This window comes from Nerophis lumbriciformis, linkage group LG27 (assembly GCF_033978685.3).
Source record: "Nerophis lumbriciformis linkage group LG27, RoL_Nlum_v2.1, whole genome shotgun sequence".
NCBI lineage: Eukaryota > Metazoa > Chordata > Actinopteri > Syngnathiformes > Syngnathidae > Nerophis > Nerophis lumbriciformis.
In genome coordinates, this window is record NC_084574.2 from 14,025,591 (window position 1) to 14,046,131 (window position 20,541).

Below are 20,541 nucleotides of genomic sequence, written 5' to 3' on the forward strand. Positions count from 1 at the left end.
TCTACTCAGCCTTAAGTGTCGTAAAGAGCTTGGGAGCGACTTGTGACTTGAATTCCCTGGGAGGAACAACTGGTCCAAAAACGCTTTGACAGTATTTCCACATTCACCCATTCACACACACATTCACACACTGATGGCGGGAGCTGCCATGCAAGGCGCTAACCAGCAGCCATCAGGAGCAAGGGTGAAGTGTCTTGCCCAAGGACACAACGGACGTGACTAGGATGGTAGAAGGTGGGGATTGAACCCCAGTAACCAGCAACCCTCCGATTGCTGGCACGGCCACTCTACCAACTTCGTAACGTCCCTTGTGTATTTTACTTATATAAAATAGATTCAGTGTTAGTACATTCACACAATAAACTACAGATGTTTACGCATATAGGAGTTAAACATTATCTACATCAAACTTTGAACACAATGTACAGGTATGTGACTCGTCACAATTAAACCTCAGATGCAGGCCCATGTCCTGGTCAAATTTAGCGCTCGCCAAAGTTACTGTCAGACAAGAAAACCCAACACGACAATGAATGAACTTGTTGGTGCTTGTCTAGAACACCGTATCACTTTGAGATCCTCTCTTTAAACATTAATATTAAAGTTAAAAATCTAGGAGTAATAATGGACTTAGACTTTGACCCTAAGCATCAGCAGCTTTTTAATCACATAAAAACATTGTCAAAATCAAATAAATGCTACTAGACTAGATTTACAAAGATTAATCTATGCCTTTGTTTTCAGCAGGTTAGACTATTGCAATAGTTTTCTCACTGGGCTCTCTAAATGAGCTGTTAAGCAGCTGCAGTACACCCAGAAAGCTGCTGCACGAGTCCTGACTAGAACCAGAAAAATACGACAATATTAGTCCAGTGCGTAATCACTGCATTTCGAGTCGCCCAGGGAATATAATTTAAAACAGCTCAGTTTTTTCATGGTCTATCACCCAAGTACATCGCTGACATGTTTATACATCTCTTCCAAAATGTGGAATAGTCTTCCAGAAAATGTGAGACAGGCCTCAATTTAGGCAATGTTAGGCTGAAATCCAGGCTGAAAACCCTTCTTTTAACTGTGCATATGACAACTGATTTTTTTTAGAATAAATATCATTTGCTTTTATTATAATTATTGTATGATTAGTTCAATGATTTTTGTTCACCTTCTTGTTATCTTGTGTATAAATTGTACTCCATAAATAAACTTGCCTTGTTGTTACCTGAGAAAGATGAATAGAGCAGCTGCCAAATAAAATAAGTCACTGTTACACAGATTAGCCAATTTGTTGCAAGTCACTGTGAAGTACCATTACTTCCTTGAAATATGCAGAAGGTATAAAGTACATGGCATGTTTTTTTTTCTAACATTAAATCCCCATGAAAGTAATCTAAAACAAACATCTATATTTCAATGCAAGTCATTTACCCTTGAAATGAGCTCCTCTACGACTCAAGTCTTCAGTGCATTCCAAAGTTTGCTCTCAGATGGCTCGTGATGTGTATTACCTGCGCTTCCTGTCGGCCTCCAGAGTGTGGGTGCCTCTGTGCTTTTATTTATAAGTGTGCTAGTGACAAAACAAGGACAACAACCTTGCACACACCTTAACAGATGTTATTGTGTTTAATCAAATTACCAAGTAATTACCCTTTCTAAGTAAACCCCATCCCTTTTCTAATTACTCAGTTACGGCATGTTCTGGAGAGGTTCACATTTCTCAAATACCAAACATCCATCAAACCAGTTACTTTAATGCATTACATATTGTTTTTCTCACATCTTGAAATAAAGCATCAACTTGTAAAACTATACATTTCCAGGTCTATGGATGTTCTCATTCATCCAGGTGATTGTAATCTCAGGGCATTCAATCGATCGCAACTGGACTGTTTGGTCTGACTTAGAGGGACAGTTTGCCTCTCATCCGAAAGAGACTAGATCTGACCAATCCAAGTCTAGGACTAGATCTGACCAATGCTAGTCCAAGACTAGATCTGACCAATCCAAGTCTAAGACTAGATCTGACCAATATAAGTCTATGATCATGAACTGATGAAGCCTACTTGGATGAGAGTTGAAACGTCTTCTAAGACAAACCAAACAGTCCAGTTGCGATTGATTGAATGCCCTGAGAATAGATTTCCAGGCCTCAGGGTGTGTCCTGAAAAAACAATAAACAAAATAATTCCATCCAGTTGTATAATCACTCGCCATACAGCAATAGATTATATCTGTCTATTACCTTACCGCTTCTATGTTAGCTACCTCTCTTTGTTTATAATGTATATTTTCTGCTGTATCTACTCTCTATTTTATGCTGCCCTTTTTTTTTGCTGCAGCTGTTACATATACTGTAATACAGTGTTTTTCAACCTTTTCTGAGCCGAGGCACATTTTTTTCATTGAAAAAATCCCGAGGCACACCACCAGCAGAAAACATTACAAATTTAAACTCAGCAGCCGATATTGACAATAAAAAGTCGTTCTCGCAATTGTTTGATATGAATTTAAACCATAATCAAGCATGCATCACTATAGCTCTTGTCTCAAAGTAGGTGTACTGTCATGACCTGTCCTATCACGCTGTGATTTATTTTGAGTTTTTTTGGTGTTTTCCTGTGTGTATTGTTTTAGTTCTTGTCTTGCGCTCCTATTTTGTTGTTGATTGTCATGTCATGTACGGATGTACTTTGTGGACGCCGTCTGCTCCACAGGCTGTAAGTCTTTGCTGTCGTCCAGCGTTCTGTTTTTGTTTACTTTAGACTTAGACTTAGACTTCCTTTTTATTGTCATTCAAATTTGAACTTTACAGCACAGATAAGAACGAAATTTCGTTACATAAGCTCATGGTAGTGCAGGATAAAAAAAAAGCAATAACGTGCATATATAAATAAATAAATATATATAAATAATATATATAATATATACCGTATTTTTCGGACATAAGTCGAAGTTTTTTTTCATAGTTTGGCCGGGCTCCAGTGTGACTTATATGTTTTTTTCTTTTTTTCTTATGCATTTTCGGCAGGTGCGACTTATACTCTGGTGCGACTTATACTCCGAAAAATACGGTATGTAAAATAAATAAATATATATAAATAAAAAAATAAATAGATTACTGTACAGATAAATATATTGCACTTTTTCACATGCGTCCACGTTTATGGATGTATGTTAAATTGTCTTTTTGCAGCCAGTTCAGTTATAACTTTGCACAGCCATCCCTAAGCTTCAGTTATAACTTTGCACAGCCATCCCTAAGCTTCAATGCCTTTTCTTAGCGGCACTCGCCTTTTCTTTATTTTTGGTTTAAGCATGAGATACCTTTTTTACCTGCAAACCATCGTTGTCGTTCCCGACATCTACAAAGCAATTAGCTACCTGCTGCCACCTACTGATATGGAAGAGTATTACACGGTTACTCTGCCAAGCTCTAGACAGCACAGACACTCAACAACGGCACATTTGCGGATTATAATTACTGGTTTGCAAAAAATATTTTTAACCCAATTAGGTGAAATGACATAATCTCCCATGGCACACCAAACAATATCTCACGGTATACTAGTGTGCCGCGGCACAGTGGTTGAAAAACACTGCTGTAATAATATACATGGTAATTGGGATTTGTTATATATTGTATATATTATATAGAAATATAATATAATATAATAATATAATATATCAGTATATATTATATACTGCATATATAATATGTAAATATTACATAAATGTTATATTTTATATTGCTACTATGGTACATTTTTTGTCTACTTTATACCTGCATTATCCTTTCCATACTTTGTAACTTAACTACTGTGTGGAACAATTTCCCTTGTGGATCAAAAGAGTTTGTCTAAGTCTAAGTATAAAACATATTACCAGTAACACTGACCTATGGAATATGGAAAACAAAATATAAACTTCTACCTTCCTAGTAATTAAAAAAAAAAAGACCAAGACAAAACATATTTAAGGAATATTAGATGTCACCTTACTAAGTTAAACATTTATGTTGGACTAAAGTGACAGAACACTATCTCGCTGTCACACGCCAAGGTTTCACCGTGATGTAATTGAATGTGGCGCGCTGCCACTGCATTTTTATTTTCGCCTGACCTTGAAAATAAAGTGTTTTTTTTACTTGAAAACAAATTAAAGTAATATATTGTAGCCCCCAGAGGAAATCAAAAGATAGATGCTATTTTTTAACTTTTATTACCAATCTTATGATAACAAACGGCACAATTCCAATAGGTTTTACCTCCCGTGTACACACAATCGTCTCGTCGGTTGCTTCCCCGGATATATTATGTACTGTATATATACTGTATATATATACATATGTACATATATGTATATATGTATATATATTTATTATTATTTTTTTTTTACTTGTCCCGTGGGCCGGATTTTGGACGCTGGCTGGTCGGATTCGGGTTTCGTAGTTTGGGGACCCCTGGTTTAGCTTAATGTCCATGTTATCAGAGTTTGTTGGTGACGAACCCCAAGATGCAGAGAAGGCGGAAGGCATTGTGCGGAAAAACATGATTTAATCTTCATAAAATAAAGGAAAAAACACAAACCAGGAACTAGGAACAGGAAACAGGATGCCAGGAAAACAGGAACTGGAAGACGAGGAACAAAAAGACAGCAAGCTACAAACATCTACAATAAATAGCTTACCGCTAGCGCTTACAGCTACACTGGCATGGACAAGTAGGAATGACAATAATCCAGCACTGACTGGAGGAGAAGGCAAAAAACACAAAAACAAGGAGGACATAATGACATGTTATAACACTAGCATTGTGGTCATTGCACACTTCTTTAGTGTAACTTCCTAAATGTTTCAATCTGTTCCCAAAACTTCAAAGAACAATTTTAACCATCTCTTTTTTTGTCTTCAGATTGATGACAGTGTGACCACTGAACAAGTAGTCGAGGCGTGCTCCCCGTCAGCCAGCGTTGTCTCCAGTGTTGCCTTCACTAACGCCATTGCCGACATTTACCTAAGCAACGCCAATGTGGATTTTCTGTTTGCACTCAATGCCGAGTACCATTTTTACGACGAGACCTTCGAGATGGGACGGACCTTGATCACAGAAGGTTGAACCGAAAACACGAGAGGAAACACTTTCAACAGATTATAAATGGTTCATTGTAATAATAGAAGCCAGTGACGTGCAGTCACTAGAGGCAGGTGAGGCAGGGCCTCACCTGCCATCATCACCAGTTTTAGATTATTTTTATTCAAAATCGCTGAATTTTCACATTTGCCGTTCAAATACTGAGAAGAGACGGTGCGGTGATCAGCAGCCAGTTGAGGCACGTCACTCAATTGTGCCTCAACATGGATTGCGGACTCGGCTAACTGCTGGCCTGCTGTGCAGTGAGACTGTATTGCTATATGAACTATATTATACATTTCCATAGTTTAGTTAGCTGAGGTATATAATGTACAGTGTATTTTGTCAACAACTGTATGTGTGTAAAGTATTTCTTGTGCTGAGCAATCATAAAACTGCTGCGAAGACGCACTGTGTGAGGCTCGCAGTAATCCCGCCTCCTGGTGCCGGTTAATGCACCCCCGCCATAGAACGCACCCCCCGACGGGAGTGCCCCACTAACCAAAGCCCACACCCAAACCCCTCACGTGCAAGACCGAACCCACTCAAAAAAGTCACCCAACAAGAAGCCAAAAAGTGCAAAAACAACAATGCTCGCGTTGGAGGAGCCGCGAACGACCGCAGGGCCACAACATTAGGTACACCTGCAGACTCCAGCACGGATTTCATATTTCATTCATTCACAACTCCTCCAACACGAACATTATTGTTTTTGCACTTTTTGGCTTCTTATTAAATAACTTTTTAAAATGATTCAATCTTGCACGTGGAAAGTTTAAGTGTGGGCTTTAGTTGATATAACACTCCCGTCAGGGGGTGCATTTTACGGCGGGGGTGCATTAATCCAGCACAACCATAATAATGTTTTTTTTTAATTAAAAGTGCTTTTTTGTGTGCTACAGTTTGTATGTGTAAAGTTAAAGTACCAATGATTGTCACACACACACTAGGTGTGGTGAAATTTGTCCTCTGCATTTGACCCATCCCTTGATCACCCCCTGGGAGGTGAGGGGAGCAGTGGGCAGCAGCGGCGCCACGCCCGGGAATCAGTTTTAGTGATTTAACCCCCAATTCCAACCCTTGATGCTGAGTGCCAAGCAGGGAAGAATGCTGGTATGAGCTTTTAAACATAACCCGTTAACTGCTGCCAATCAAATGGTGAATAAGATACTCTTTAGGGTTCTTTTGTTTGTAAATCTGACTGTGATGAAGTCAGTGCCTCACCAGCCATGAACCTCACCGCACGTCACTGATAGAAGCAACATTTTTGCAAAAGATCAACAAAACCGTCTGGGACCGTGAGTAACCCCTCAAGAGATCATAAACATTCTCCTACTGAAACGGACTCTACTCACATGTCTGTTCATGTTTGTGTTAACATGTGTACAGTACAGCATAGGTTAATGTTATAGAGCAAAGATGACATATTATAACTGTAACCACAATTACACAAATTAACCGCTCAGATGTTGGCCCCATTGTAAAGTCACAATGAGGCCAATCTATTTAGTCCCTCTCACTGACTTTTCCGGGCCATACAGACAAACAGTAATGTAAAAAGTGACAAGCGTAACAACCTATCTTACCTTTGCTTCTGCTTTGGCAAATAAACATATATTGCCTTCAATACCACTTCAAAAAGATAGAGTAGTACGAGTGATGAGTACAGTTGCCGACTCTCTGACACATAAATAAGTGTTGCTTTTTTTTTGTTCTTTTTTTTTGTGTGAAACTATTTTTATACTAATTAACTCCACCCTGAATTGATAGATGCATGTTATGCAGTAATATGAATACATTGAAATTAAACTGTTCAATAATATGTTTTTGCTGCAAGATAACAATAAACAGAATTTTTTATAAAATATTTCCTGTGGAACTCAACAGAATATAATTTAATATATTTCTTTAACAGGCCTGTCTGTTAAAGTATACATTTAGTGATACAATAGTTATAACAATAATAGTAATAATATTCCATTTTATTTATACAGCGCTTTTAAGACGCTTACATATAATCAAAATAAAACATGATCATAATCATAAAAGCGCATACAGTATAATACTAAAACCACCAATCAGTGTAAACCAACATAAAGTGGGAAACATGTAAAAAAAACATTGTTTGTTTAGATAGTATTTTACAGGGCTGCCAAGATTCAGAAAATAGAATAGTGAGACTTTAGTGTCAAAATGCGTTTGAAAACATTTTGGGCCTTTTTTTAACACCAATTTGGCCTGTTTTAATGTCAATTCATTCCTTAAGACTGATGACCTGCACTGTGGCCTCCTATTGCTAGCCTTAATTACCAGAAATAAGAAATGGAAATTTTAAAAGGGAATTTTGACAAAATACATTATTTGTCAATATTTCATTTCAACCAAGAGATAGAGCCAACATATCTCTCTGTTGTCGCTTCCTCTCACTCAGCATCTTTCAAAAGATAGCTCCATGTTACTGTTTGATGGAATGCTGTTTTACAGTGGTTCTCAAAGTGGATTCCAGGGACTCTGTGGGTTCCTTTAGGGCAGGGGTTGGCAACCCAAAATGTTGAAAGAGCCATATTGGACCAAAAAATTTATAAAATAAATAAAAGCCTTATATAAGTGTTATAATGAAGGCAACACATGATGCAAGTGTCTATATTAGCTATATTAGCCTACTATCAAAGGCTGACGCAAACCTTCGTTGACAGAAATGTTGTATTTTAATTTTTATTCTACACATTTTTGCAACATTGGAAAACAATGGAGGCTTCTCAGAGGGTGAGATAACTCCTGGAAATGACTATCTTAGAATGGGCAAAGGTATAGACGTGTGTGCCCAAGAGAAAGGAAACAGCAGGCTGTCTTCTTCTAATGGATTTATTACAATCTTTGCAAGCTAGGTAACGTTTGCAATGGTCTGGAACAACATTGCACACAAACAACCATCAGAAATGCAGTCAATATTACGTACAGATAATGTGTCATGAGACATGCAAATATAAATTAAATACAGAGGACATAAGTGAAGGAAATTAAATGAGCTCAAATATACCTACAAACGAGGCATAATGATGCAATATGTACACGTCGTTAGCCTAAATAGCATGTTAGCATCGATTAGCTTGCCGTCATGGATTGACCAAATATCAACAAAGCTCACCTTTGTGCATTCACGACAGTATAAAACGTTTGGTGGACAAAATGAGACAAAGAAGGAGTGGCATAAAACCCGTCTTTCTGTGGTAGAATGGGAGAAAGTTGTACATGTAAACAAACTGCGATGAGTTCAAGGATCGCTGAAATTAGTAGGACAAAACGGTGCTTGGCAATTACTCTCATCAGTGAAGCATGTATAACATAAACAGTGGGATTTCTAACAATTAGGAAGGTTTGTGTCATGTTTGTTCTCCTACAGAAAATATATTAAAACAAAAAAAACATTTTCACACATCTCTGAAAGAAGTGCAGGGAGCCACTAGGGCGGCGCTAAAGAGCCGTGAGCCGTGGGTTGCTGACCCCGCTTTAAGGCGATCAAAATTGACCCATACGAGGTCTGTAACAGAGTGTTTTTGTTACATTTGAACACTGTCAGACTTAAGGATATAGCGTATTTTTCGGACTATAAATCGCAGTTTTGTTCATAGTTTGGCCGGGGGTGCGACTTATACTCAGGAGCGACTTATGTGTGAAATTAACACATTAGCGTAAAATACCAAATAATATTATTTAGCTCATTCACATAAGAGACTAGACGTATAAGATTTCATGGGATTTAGCGATTAGGAGTGACAGATTGTTTGGTAAACGTATAGCATGTTCTATATGTTATAGTTATTAGAATGACTCTTACCATAATATGTTACGTTAACATACCAGGCACGTTCTCAGTTGGTTATTTATGCCTCATATAACGTACACTTATTAAGCCTGTTGTTCACTATTCTTTATTTATTTTAAATTGACTTTCAAATGTTTATTTTTGGTGTTGGGTTTTATCAAATACATTTCCCCCAAAAATGCGACTTATACTCCAGTGCGACTTATATATGTTTTTTTCCGTCTTTATTATGCATTTTCGACCGGTGCGACTTATACTCCGGTGCGACTTATACTCTGGTGCGACTTATACTCCGAAAAATACGGTACTTTGAAATGTTGTAACGTGGCACGCTACTTTTGAAGTGGTTATATTTATGTCAACAACAAGACGGTGTCATAAGTGCAGCAAGTTGAATGTGGGAAATATCTTTTTACTAGCATACTTGCCAACACTCCCGGATTTTCGGGGAGACTCCCGAAATTCAGCGCCTCTACCGAAAACCTCCCGGGACAAATTTTCTCCCGAAAATCTCCCGAAATTCAGGCGGACTCAGGTCCATGAGGACCTGAGTCCGCTAACCCACAATATAGACAGTAGAGATGCGCGGATAGGCAATTATTTCATCCGCAACCGCATCAGAAAGTCGTCAACCATCCGACATCCACCCGACCTAACATTTAATCAGAACCGCATCCGCCCGCACCCGCCCGTTGTTATATATCTAATATAGACGATGCAAGGCATTAGTGAGGTTATAAAGCTTTTGCCTGTTAAAGAAAGGAGACTGATCCAATGCAGTACAAACATTCGCGTGACACGCTGTCACGGCCCAGACGCACACCAGTGCGCAATCATATGGGAGCCGCGCTGAGCGCACCTCCAAGCGCGTCTCGCTGCCGGCGACGGCCGGGTATGGTGCCGACGCTCCAGCGCCAACCATTTTCAGGGCTAGTTGATTCGGCAGGTGGGTTGTTACACACTCCTTAGCGGGTTCCGACTTCCATGGCCACCGTCCTGCTGCTGTCTATATCAACCAGGGTGAGCCCCACCCCTTTCGTGAGCGCACTGCGCGCGGAGTGACCCCTGATACGCGCCCCCGGCAACGGGGGTGGCGGGCAGGTAAGCTGCGCGGGCGGAGCGTGCGGAGTGACCCCTGTTACGAGCCCCCGGCCACGGGGGTGGCGGGCAGGTAAGCTGCTTACCTGCTGCGCGTGACGCCGGCCGCGGCGAAGGCGGACGAGGCGGGGTGTCGGTGCGGTGGGCGCGGTGGTGACCCTGGACGTGCGTCGGGCCCTTCTCGCGGATCGCCTCAGCTACGGCTCCCGGTGGGGCCCTCTCGGGGGAAGGGGCCTCGGTCCCGGACCCCGGCGAGGCGTCCCTTCTCCGCTCCGTAAAAGTGTCCATCTCTTCTTTTTTTTTTTTCTTCTGTTGTGGCATATGCTGCAGGTGTCTGCTCGTTTTTCGTATGTGGGTAACAACATTTAACTATGTATATATATTTCCGAATTGGTTTAACTGCCACCCGCCTGAATCTATTTAAAATCTTTTTTTTTTTTTTTCAACCGCCCGACCCGACCAGCGGATAAAATCTAATTTTTTTTAAATTTCATCCGCCCGATCCGCGGATAATCCGCGGACTCCGCGGTTGTGCCCGCAAACCGCGCATCTCTAATTGACAGCATACCTGCCCAATCACGTTATAACTATAGAATGAGGGAGGGAGAGTTCTTGGTTTCTTATGTGGGTTTATTGTTAGGCAGTTTCATTAACGTCCTCCCAGCGCGGTAACAACACACAACAACAGCAGTCACGTTTTTGTGTACCGTAAAGCAGTTCGTCTGCCGTAAACAGCAATGTTGTGACACTCTTAAACAGGACAATACTGCCATCTAGTGCATTTGATGAAAGCACTTTTGTGCGTGCCACACATCAATGCATCATCAGAGAGGGTGTTCAGCATGGTTAGAAAAATAGTGACAGAGAATAGAACAAGGATGGACAATTCAACCCTTAACTCAACAATGAGTAGATGAGTGTTATGTGTGTGTATATGTGTAAATAAATGAACACTGAAATTCAAGTATTTATTTTATATATATATATATATATATATATATATAAAAAAAAAATAAAAAAAAAAAATATATATATATATATATATATATATATATATATATATATATATATATATATATATATATATAAAATACTTGACTTGGTGAATTCTAGCTGTAAATATACTCCTCCCTTTTAGCCACGCCCCCAACCACGCCCCGTCCCACCCCGACCACGCCCACCCCCCCCACCTCAAGGTTGGCAAGTATGTTTTACTAGTGAAAGCAACAAGCAGCACATGCACTAAAATGAACTTGATATCAAATAGGAAGAGGCACCATCACACTGTGACACAGCAGACAACATACGCGCACGCACACAATGGGAATAATGAACAACAAATCAATGATTGAAGTGACAAACTTGCCATCCATACAATACACCGTTTGTTGACAAAAAAAATATGACAGCTGATGAATTAATTAGATTTATTTAAGAGTAATTCCTTTAGTAATTCACTTACTTTTTTGGTAAAGTAACAAGTATCTATATACTTTTTAAAAGTCATTTTCAGAACACTATGTGTTTATATTAATCAAACAACTGAGACACTGGACACGTGTTTTGAGGACAAGACATAACTGTAATTATAAAACAAACTTTAAACAACTTCAAAAAAGTAAGCGAGCATAACATTACTACTACTGCTAAGCTATATTCTGTGGACGTAAAAGTTAAAGTACCATTGATAGTCACACACACAGTAGGTGTGTTGAAATTACCCTCTGCTTTTGGCCCATCCCCTTTTTCCACCCCCTGGGAGGTGAGGGGAGCAATGAGCAGTAGCGGTGGCCGCGCCCGGGAATCATTTTGGTGTTTTAACCCCCAATTCCAACCCTTGATGCTGAGTGACAAGCAGAGACGTAATGGGTCCTGTTTTTATAGTCTTTGGTATGACTCACGATCTACCGATCTCAGGGCGGACACTCTAACCACAAGGCCACTGAGCAGGCTAAATCTAAAGCCACATAATCGCTTCTTTTTTTTTAATTTTCTGAAGCCAAATGTCACTGCAAAAGTCACATTTGGTTAATTCTCTCTATCACTAGCCAGCGAGATATTTTCTGCCAAGCTGAGGCTGAATGACAGCCAAAGTAAAGAAAACCAACAAAGTAGTTACTGCCAATGCCAGATTTGTGTATGCCATAAAAATAAAATGTATATTTATATTATTCACATGTGAATAATGCTGTATATTAGACTGTGTTTATATTATTCACATGTAAAAAATACCTAAGTGTTTATTGTTTATTGTGAGCGAACTGTGGTGCTGAATTTCCCCCAGGGATCAATAAAGTACTTTCTATTCTATTCTATTATATACCAATTACTTATTTTTTTTCTAATATTTGTCATGACTTGGTCTTGGGTGTTAGCTTTTCCGGGATGCAACGGAAAGTTGGCTCGGGCGAGACGGGAATGTGAGTACATTTTTTATTTAAAGACTATAAATACAAAACAAGGAAGTAAACAAAAGGCGCGCACAATGGCGGAGAGCAAACTATGAAACCAAACACTTGCACAAAGGCAAAAACTATGAACAACAAAAAACACTAACTGTGGCTTAATAAACAAAAACTTACTTGGCATGGAACCGGCATGAAAAAAGAACAGCAAGGATCATAAGGGTGTGGAGAGTGTGCAGAAGCATAAATATGGGGATGTCGTCAGAACGACAAACTGAAAACAATGAACTTAAATACTATAGACATGATTAACGAAAACAGGTGCGTGACTCAAAACGTGAAACAGGTGCGTGACGTGACAGGTGAAAACTAATGGTTGCTATGGTGACAAAACAAAAGTGCACAAAAAGTCCAAAAACAAAACAGAACATGACAAAACAAAAACATGATCACACAGACATGACAATATTGATACTTTGCGAGAATCAAATTGCTGATTGGCCATTTTATGATTGCATGATTTTCATAACACAGTAGTCATAATACATGACTTCATTTTTACTTAATGTAACCTAAGTAGTTTCATTGCTACCATTAAATAAGTTGCTCTTGTTGCTCCTGAGCTAAATGTTTTTATCACATTATTTGCTTCTTTTCATTCGAGTAATTAAACAAAATGCAATAATTTTTTGCTCAGTCAAGGGCATGACTGTTCTACTTTGTCTATTCATACTAATCAGAGTGTCTTTTGTATGTATTTTTGAGTTTTTGTTTTGGTGTTGTGTTATAGTCTTGTGTGATGGACCCCAGGAAAACCATTTTAAACAAATAAATGAACACATCTTTGGCGACATACATTATTGTAGACACACTGTACACTATATGCTGTACACACTGTGCTATAATAACACATCAGTGTACTGTAATGGCCTTATTTCAACAACTCGAAACATCGCAGTAATGTCAAAACATAAAGAACAAAATAAGCATTTGATGTATTGTGCTTTCTTAAAATCTAGTCCACTAAAAAGGTGTTGAACAGCCCTTCCTTATGGGTTATGATTGGCATAAATCTGATTTTTCCCTGGCCGACGGGGAAGTTATAAGAGAGACGTTTGAACTGTGCTGATCAGGAACAACCCTGTTCACCTATTGATGTAAACCAGACAGTGACGTGCGGTGAGGTTGATGGCTGGTGAGGCACTGACTTCATCACAGTCAGATTTACAAACATATGAACCCTAAAGAGTATCTTATTCACCATTTGATTGGCAGCAGTTAACGGGTTATGTTTAAAAGCTCATACCAGCATTCTTCCCTGCTTGGCACTCAGCATCAAGGGTTGGAATTGGGGATTAAATCACCAAAAATTATTCCCGGGCGCGGCGCCGCTGCTGCCCACTGCTCCCCTCACCTCCTAGGGGGTGATCAAGGCATGGGTCAAATGCAGAGGACAAATTTCACCACACAAAGTGTGTGTGTGACAATTATTGGTACTTTAACTTAACTTTAACTTTACACATACAAACTGTAGCACACAAAAAAGCACATTTAATAAAAAAAACTTTATTATGGTCTTACCTTTACTTATAAATGAAGTCCACAACTAAAGCCCTCACTTAAACTTTACACGTGCAAGATTGAATCTATTTAAAAAAGTGTAACCGAGGGTTTATAAATGTCGCCTATACTGTATGAACCTACAAAATAACAAACACAGAGGCTCCAGTTTACACGAGGACCACTTTATTTAAGTTCTTTCAAAAACCTCCGCAACGTGTCGTCACTTCCGCTCTTAGCGCCTTCAAAATAAGAGCTCAAGGCATATACTGTATAACAGCGCATAACAGGAACTTAACATCACAAAGAGGAAAGCCCATGAAAATAGGTTACAAAAGTTATTTAATAAGAAGCCAAAAAGTGCAAAAACAATAATGTTCGTGTTGGAGGAGATGTGAAGTAGGTACACCTGCAGTCTGCAGGTGTACCTAATGTTGTGGCCCTGCAGTCATTCACAACTCCTCCAACACGAACACTATTGTTTTTGCACTTTTTGGCTTCTTATGAAATAACTTTTTTTAAATAGATTCAATCTTGCACGTGGAAAGTTTAAGTGTGGGCTTTACTTGATATAACACTCCCGTCAGGGCTTGCCGTGCATTCTACGGCGGGGGTGCAGGAGGCGAGCCTCAGCCAGAGTACAGCAGATTTGATTGACAACTTGGCTGAGGTGGTTCCGCCACACCTACAATTAATTGTTACAATTAAAATGATGGTAATTATCTTATTACCGGTAACTGTTTCTTAATTTGGAAAACTCAGGGCCAGATTAAATGGTTTTATTTCCTCATTCTCATTCTCTGGTATTGTTCTGTTAGGTGTGTCTGCTGTCAGGGCCAGAATGTACCCTCTTGTGTTCGGGACGCTCACCTGTTGCTAATCAAGAGACATTATTTAAGCCTGCCTTTGCCAGCCTTTGTTTGCTTCACGCTATCGTCACGTAAGATTTGTTTGTTCATGCCACACCTAGTAAGTTTTCTAGTTCTTGATTCCAGTGCTAAGTTTTGCTTGCCTCCTAGCCCATGCTAAGCACTTAGCTTCAAGTGCGATCGACACCTTGTCCCGTCGGGTTGTTTTCTGTTTTGTACCTCTTTGAGTCTTGTTTCAAGATTAAATCATGTTCCTACCTGCAAGTCCTGTCCGGAGTCGTCCGTTTGCATCCCGGGAGAACGAACCGCGCAGTAAGCCGCAACCAAACCATGACAGTTGGGGAACACGGCTCCTTACGACGCCTTGACCACACCTGCGATACCTCTGTTTTTGTACGCTCCATTCATTCAGTTTTGGACAAAATCTTGCCACCGTTCATCGTCTTGATTATCGGACCGCCAAACATTGCACATAATTACAGTCGTACTTACGAGGTCAATTGTTTCTAGGACCGAGCTGGTAACTCAAAACACTTGTATCTCACATCAAACAGCCATGCCCATTAAAAGGAATCGAAAGTCATTTAGAAAAAGTCTAATTTTAACATGTAACATGCCTTTTAAAATGAGAAACAAACATTTAAACAGTAGTTTTATGAAGTATTGTATTATTTTTACAGGATTTACCTTGAAGAACAATTGCAGAGATGTTGGTTCAGTGACTGTCTTGTTAATAGCATTGAGCGACCATGAGATTAGCTCCATCTTGCCTGGGTATCTTTCGTCTTCTGAAGCCTTGTCTGGGGTGTCAAGTCCCTTATTCCATAGTGAGCTCTTTTGCACCTGTGTCCCACAGTTGAGATAGTCCAAACAACTAGTCATGTTTTTGATAGTTTCCCAACAACACATTTTTTACCGCAAGGTTGAACACTCTTAGGCTAGACATTTTAATTTCTCCGCTCACATTTGTTCACTGTTATTCGCAGGGATTACTAAAGTTTGTTTGTTTACAAACTACAACTATAAAGCCAAAAGATTTGAATGATTCAAAATTGCGTTTACCCTTTTTGCAATACAATTGTCCCAAGCAAAATCACGCACCAAATATAGCGGCTTTACCACATCGCAGACTTTTTTAAATATTTCCACATTTTTAAGGCATATTCTGCCACTTTTCGTAGAATGAAATGAAGCACTTACAAGCATAAAATTGACAAAACAAACTAAAAATATCAACCTTAGAGTAATATTTAAGTCCCATCTTAAAACTCATTTGTATACTTTTAAATAGACCCCTTTTAAGACCAGTTGATCTGCCGTCTCTCTTTTCTGCTCTGCCCCAGCTGGCCTCACTATGAACTGGACTCTCAGTTAATAAGTGGGGGAGGTCAGGGGGTTCCCCACATCTGCGGTCCCTTCCAAGGTTTCTCATGGAGTGAAAAAGGTGACTCAAGTGTGTTATTTCATGTCTAGAGAGCTGTAATAGTATTGGCAAACTTATTTAGAAGGTCATAAACAGTCTATGAAAATATTCAATTTATACTTTGCAAAATTAATGTACCACGGTCATGTCGGGAATCAAATTAAAAGCGATACACAAGAGACAACTGTATTGAGTTTTATTTTGTTCCAACAACTGTATGTACTAAAAAGGTACTAAGGGAATAATTGTACTGTTTTGTTAATGTCCCATATTTTTGTGTTCATATAATCTTTAGTTGTTCACAGATACATTTGATGATACAAATACACTTTTATTGTTTTCTTAAAATCTTTGTCATGTGTTTTATTGTGATTATGATCACAGTAATATTCTAAATGACACTTATTTAAAAAAAAAAAAAAAAAGTGTTTCATCTGACATCACATGGACAAATATAAGACCTTCTGGAGGAAAGTTCTGTGGTCAGATGAAACAAAAATGTAGCTGTTTGGCCACAATACCCAGCAATATGTTTGGAGGATAAAAGGTAATCCCAGGAACACCATATCTACCGTCAAGCATGGTGGTGGTAGTATTATGCTCTGGGCCTGTTTTGCTGCTAATGGAACTGGTGCTTTACAGAGAGTAAATGGGACAATGAAAAAAGAGGATTACCTCCAAATTCTTCAGGACAACCTAAAATCATCAGTTGGGTATTGGGCGCAGTTAGGTGTTCCAACAGGACAATGACCCCAAACACACGTCAAAAGTGGTAAAGAAATGGCTAAATCAAGCTAGAATTAAGGTTTTAGAATGGCCTTCCCAAAGTCCTGACTTAAACATGTGGACAATGCTGAAGAAACAAGTCCATGTCAGAAAACCAACAAATTTAGCTGAACTGCACCAATTTAGTCAAGAGGAGTGGTCAAAAATTCAACCAGAAGCTTGTGGATGGCTACCAAAAGCGCCTTATTGCAGTGAAACTTGCCAAGGGACATGAAATCAAATATTAACATTGCTGTATGTATACGTTTGACCCAGCAGATTTGCTCACATTTCAGTAGACTCATAATAAATTCATAAAAAGAACCACACATAATATATATATATATATATATATATATATATATATATATATATATATATATATATATATATATATATATATATATATATATATATAAATAAAAATAAAAATAAAAATAAATATATATATATATACAGTACAGGCCAAAAGTTTGGACACACCTTCTCATTCTCAACTGATAGTCCCAACCCCATTGATTAGGCAAGAAATTCCACTAATCAACCCTGATAAGGCACACCTGTGAAGTAAAAACCATTTCAAACCTCTTGAAGCTCATCGAGAGAATGCCAAGAGTGTGCAAAGCAGTAATCAGAGCAAAGGGTGGCTATTTTGAAGAAACTAGAATATAAAACATGTTTTCAGTTATTTCACCTTTTTTTGTTAAGTACATAACTCCACGTGTTCATTCACAGTTTTGATGCCTTCAGTGACAATCTACAATGTAAATAGTCATGAAAATAAAGAAAACACATTAAATGAGAAGGTGTGTCCAAATTTTGGCCTCTACTGTATATATATATATATATATATATATATATATATATATATATATATATATATATATATATATATACACACACACACAAGATGACTCTCCTGACAATGCATTCAGAAGTGCAGTGTTATTATTGTAAAGGTGTGCTTCATCATGCTATCCAGCAGAGAGCAGCAGAGACACATATCAACGCTATTGTCACTGTTTAGGTTTTTTCTCCACGTCATAAACAGTCCTAGTACGGTAAGTTGTATCCTAAAACATTTTTTATTTTTTTTTAAATTCTACTGTTTTAATAATATTAATTTTAGCTACAAGTGAAGTCCGCCTGATAATGAGATGTAAATATACAGTATGCATGTGATTTCCCTATAGTGTTTTCCCAAAGTAGCTGTTTGTAACAATTTGAATATTGTTAGATATTGGATATCGGACGATAATGTTTGTATATTTCAAAGATCTATACAACACCAACATTGTGATGAGTGATTAAGTGTTGCCATGACAATTACATATAGGATGGATGTGCCTCCCTAACACAAAGCAGTTTAGTATTAAAGTAAAGGTAAAATGGTTAATTGGCAGTTGTTCATTAATAGATAATGCTATTGATCTTTCCTGCACAGTGGTTCTCAAACTTTTTTCACCAAGTACCTCCTCAGAAAACACTTGTCTCTCAGAGTACCACCATATAGACCAATATTACAAAACTCAAAACTAGTGAAGTTGGCACGTTGTGTAATTCGTAAATAAAAACAGAATACAATGATTTGCAAATCCTTTTCAACTTATATTCAATTGAATTGACTGCAAAGACAAGATATTTAATGTTCAAACTGAGAATTTCATTAACTTAGAATTTAATGGCAGCAACACAATGCAAACCAGTTGGCACAGAGGTATTTTTACCACAGTGTTGCATGGCCTTTCCTTTTAACAACACTCAGTAAACGTTTGGGACCTGAGGAGACACATTTTTGAAGCTTTTCAGGAGGAATTATTTCCCATTCTTGCTTGGTGTACTTGATGGACTACAGGCAGGCCAGTCTAGTACCCACACTCTTTTACTATGAAGCCACACTGTTGTATCACGTGGCTTGGCATTATCTTGCTGAAATAAGCAGGGGCGTCCATGAAAAAGACGTTGCCAAACCTGTATGTACTTTTCAGCATTAATGGTGCCTTTACAGATGTGTAAGTTACCCATGCCTTGGGCACTAATACACCCCCCCAAAAATATATGTACTCCATGTAACTGCAAATTATGTTAACTTAAATATTGTCTAATTATGCAAAAAATATGCATTATCAAACATTCAAACCATTTTTTAAATAGAAATAAATAAATAAATGATAAATGGGTTGTACTTGTATAGCGCTTTTCTACCTTCAAGGTACTCAAAGCGCTTTGACACTACTTCCACATTTACCCATTCACACACACATTCACACACTGATGGAGGGAGCTGCCATGCAAGGCGCTAACCAGCACCCATCAGGAGCAAGGGTGAAGTGTAAAAATACTAATAATAATGATTCCAAGGCATGTTACCCATCAACTTGTGCAACGTAAAAGTAGCAATAGATTTCATAGTAAAATTGTTAAATTTACTGTGGTTTTTACAGCATTTTTCTCTAAATGGAAAAAACAGTACTTTTCTTTTACTGTACTGGCATTCACAGTAATACACAGAACAATCTACAGTTGTTGATTTGCTTTAAAAAAACAACAACAAAAAAACTAACTGGCAGCTCAGGTGCCAAAATTTGACTGTAAAATTGCATTTTTTTTAAAATTTACAGTAAAATTTTTTTTTTACATTTTACCGTAAAATTCTGGCAACTGAGCTGCCTTTTTTTTTTTAACCATAAAAACGGCAGTACTGTTTTTCCATTTACAGTAAAATACACAACATCTTGAGGTGAAATTATTGCAACTTACCATTTTTTTTTTTTACATTTTAGTTAAAAAAGATTCTACGAATACAATGCATTAAAAAAAAGGTGTAATAATAGTATTCACTGTTAGAAGCGGCCCTTTGTGGCCAAACATAACTGGCCCTCAGTGTAAACGACTTTGACATTTCTGCTTTAAATAGACCCATTTTTAGACCAGTTGATCTGCTGTCTCTCTTTTCTGCTCTGCAGAGAGGTTACCAGGTGGCCACAGATCAGTTTGATCCATTCAAGGCTGAAAAACCTTTGATAGCAGTTGGAGTCATGTCATTACAATACTTAGATAAAAGATTTTTGGCCTACCACTAGATCAGGGGTCGGCAACCCAAAACGTTAAAAGAGCCATATTGGACCAAAAATACAAAAAACTAATCTGTCTGGAGCCGCAAAAAATTAAAAGCCGTATTTAAGTTATGAAGGCAACACATGACGTAAGTGTCATTATTAGCTATATTAGCCTACTATCAAAATGACTATGTGTCGCAGGCTGAAGCAAATCTTCGTTGACAGAAATGTTGAAATGTAATTTTGGAAGTCGATCCCTACCTGTTCCACAGATATATCACGTCACAGGAGCCAGGCGTGCCATTTTAACAGAGTTTTATTGTCCATGCACATTCAAGCACAATCTTTCCAGAAGCTTTTCTCTCTAGGCGCTCTCAACCCTTCCTCCTCCGCTGGCCGCTCACTGTTAA

At 38.4% G+C, this 20,541-nt stretch overlaps 1 protein-coding gene across 3 annotated transcripts in view; it reads right to left on the minus strand.

Moving 5' to 3' along the window:
- Nucleotides 1-20,531, minus strand: part of LOC133570125 (von Willebrand factor A domain-containing protein 7-like) — a 39,805-nt gene extending 19,274 nt beyond the window's left edge. The window contains exon 1 of one of the 3 annotated variants that reach the window (XM_072916373.1): nt 20,393-20,531. The gene's annotated coding sequence lies outside the window, so the exon portion shown is untranslated. Of the gene's footprint in view, nt 1-1,425; nt 1,541-4,683; nt 4,715-20,392 lie in introns of those variants that run through there. The other 2 variants (XM_072916374.1, XM_061922816.2) reach the window with 2 other exon arrangements.
- Between the last annotated feature and the right edge of the window lie 10 nt (nt 20,532-20,541).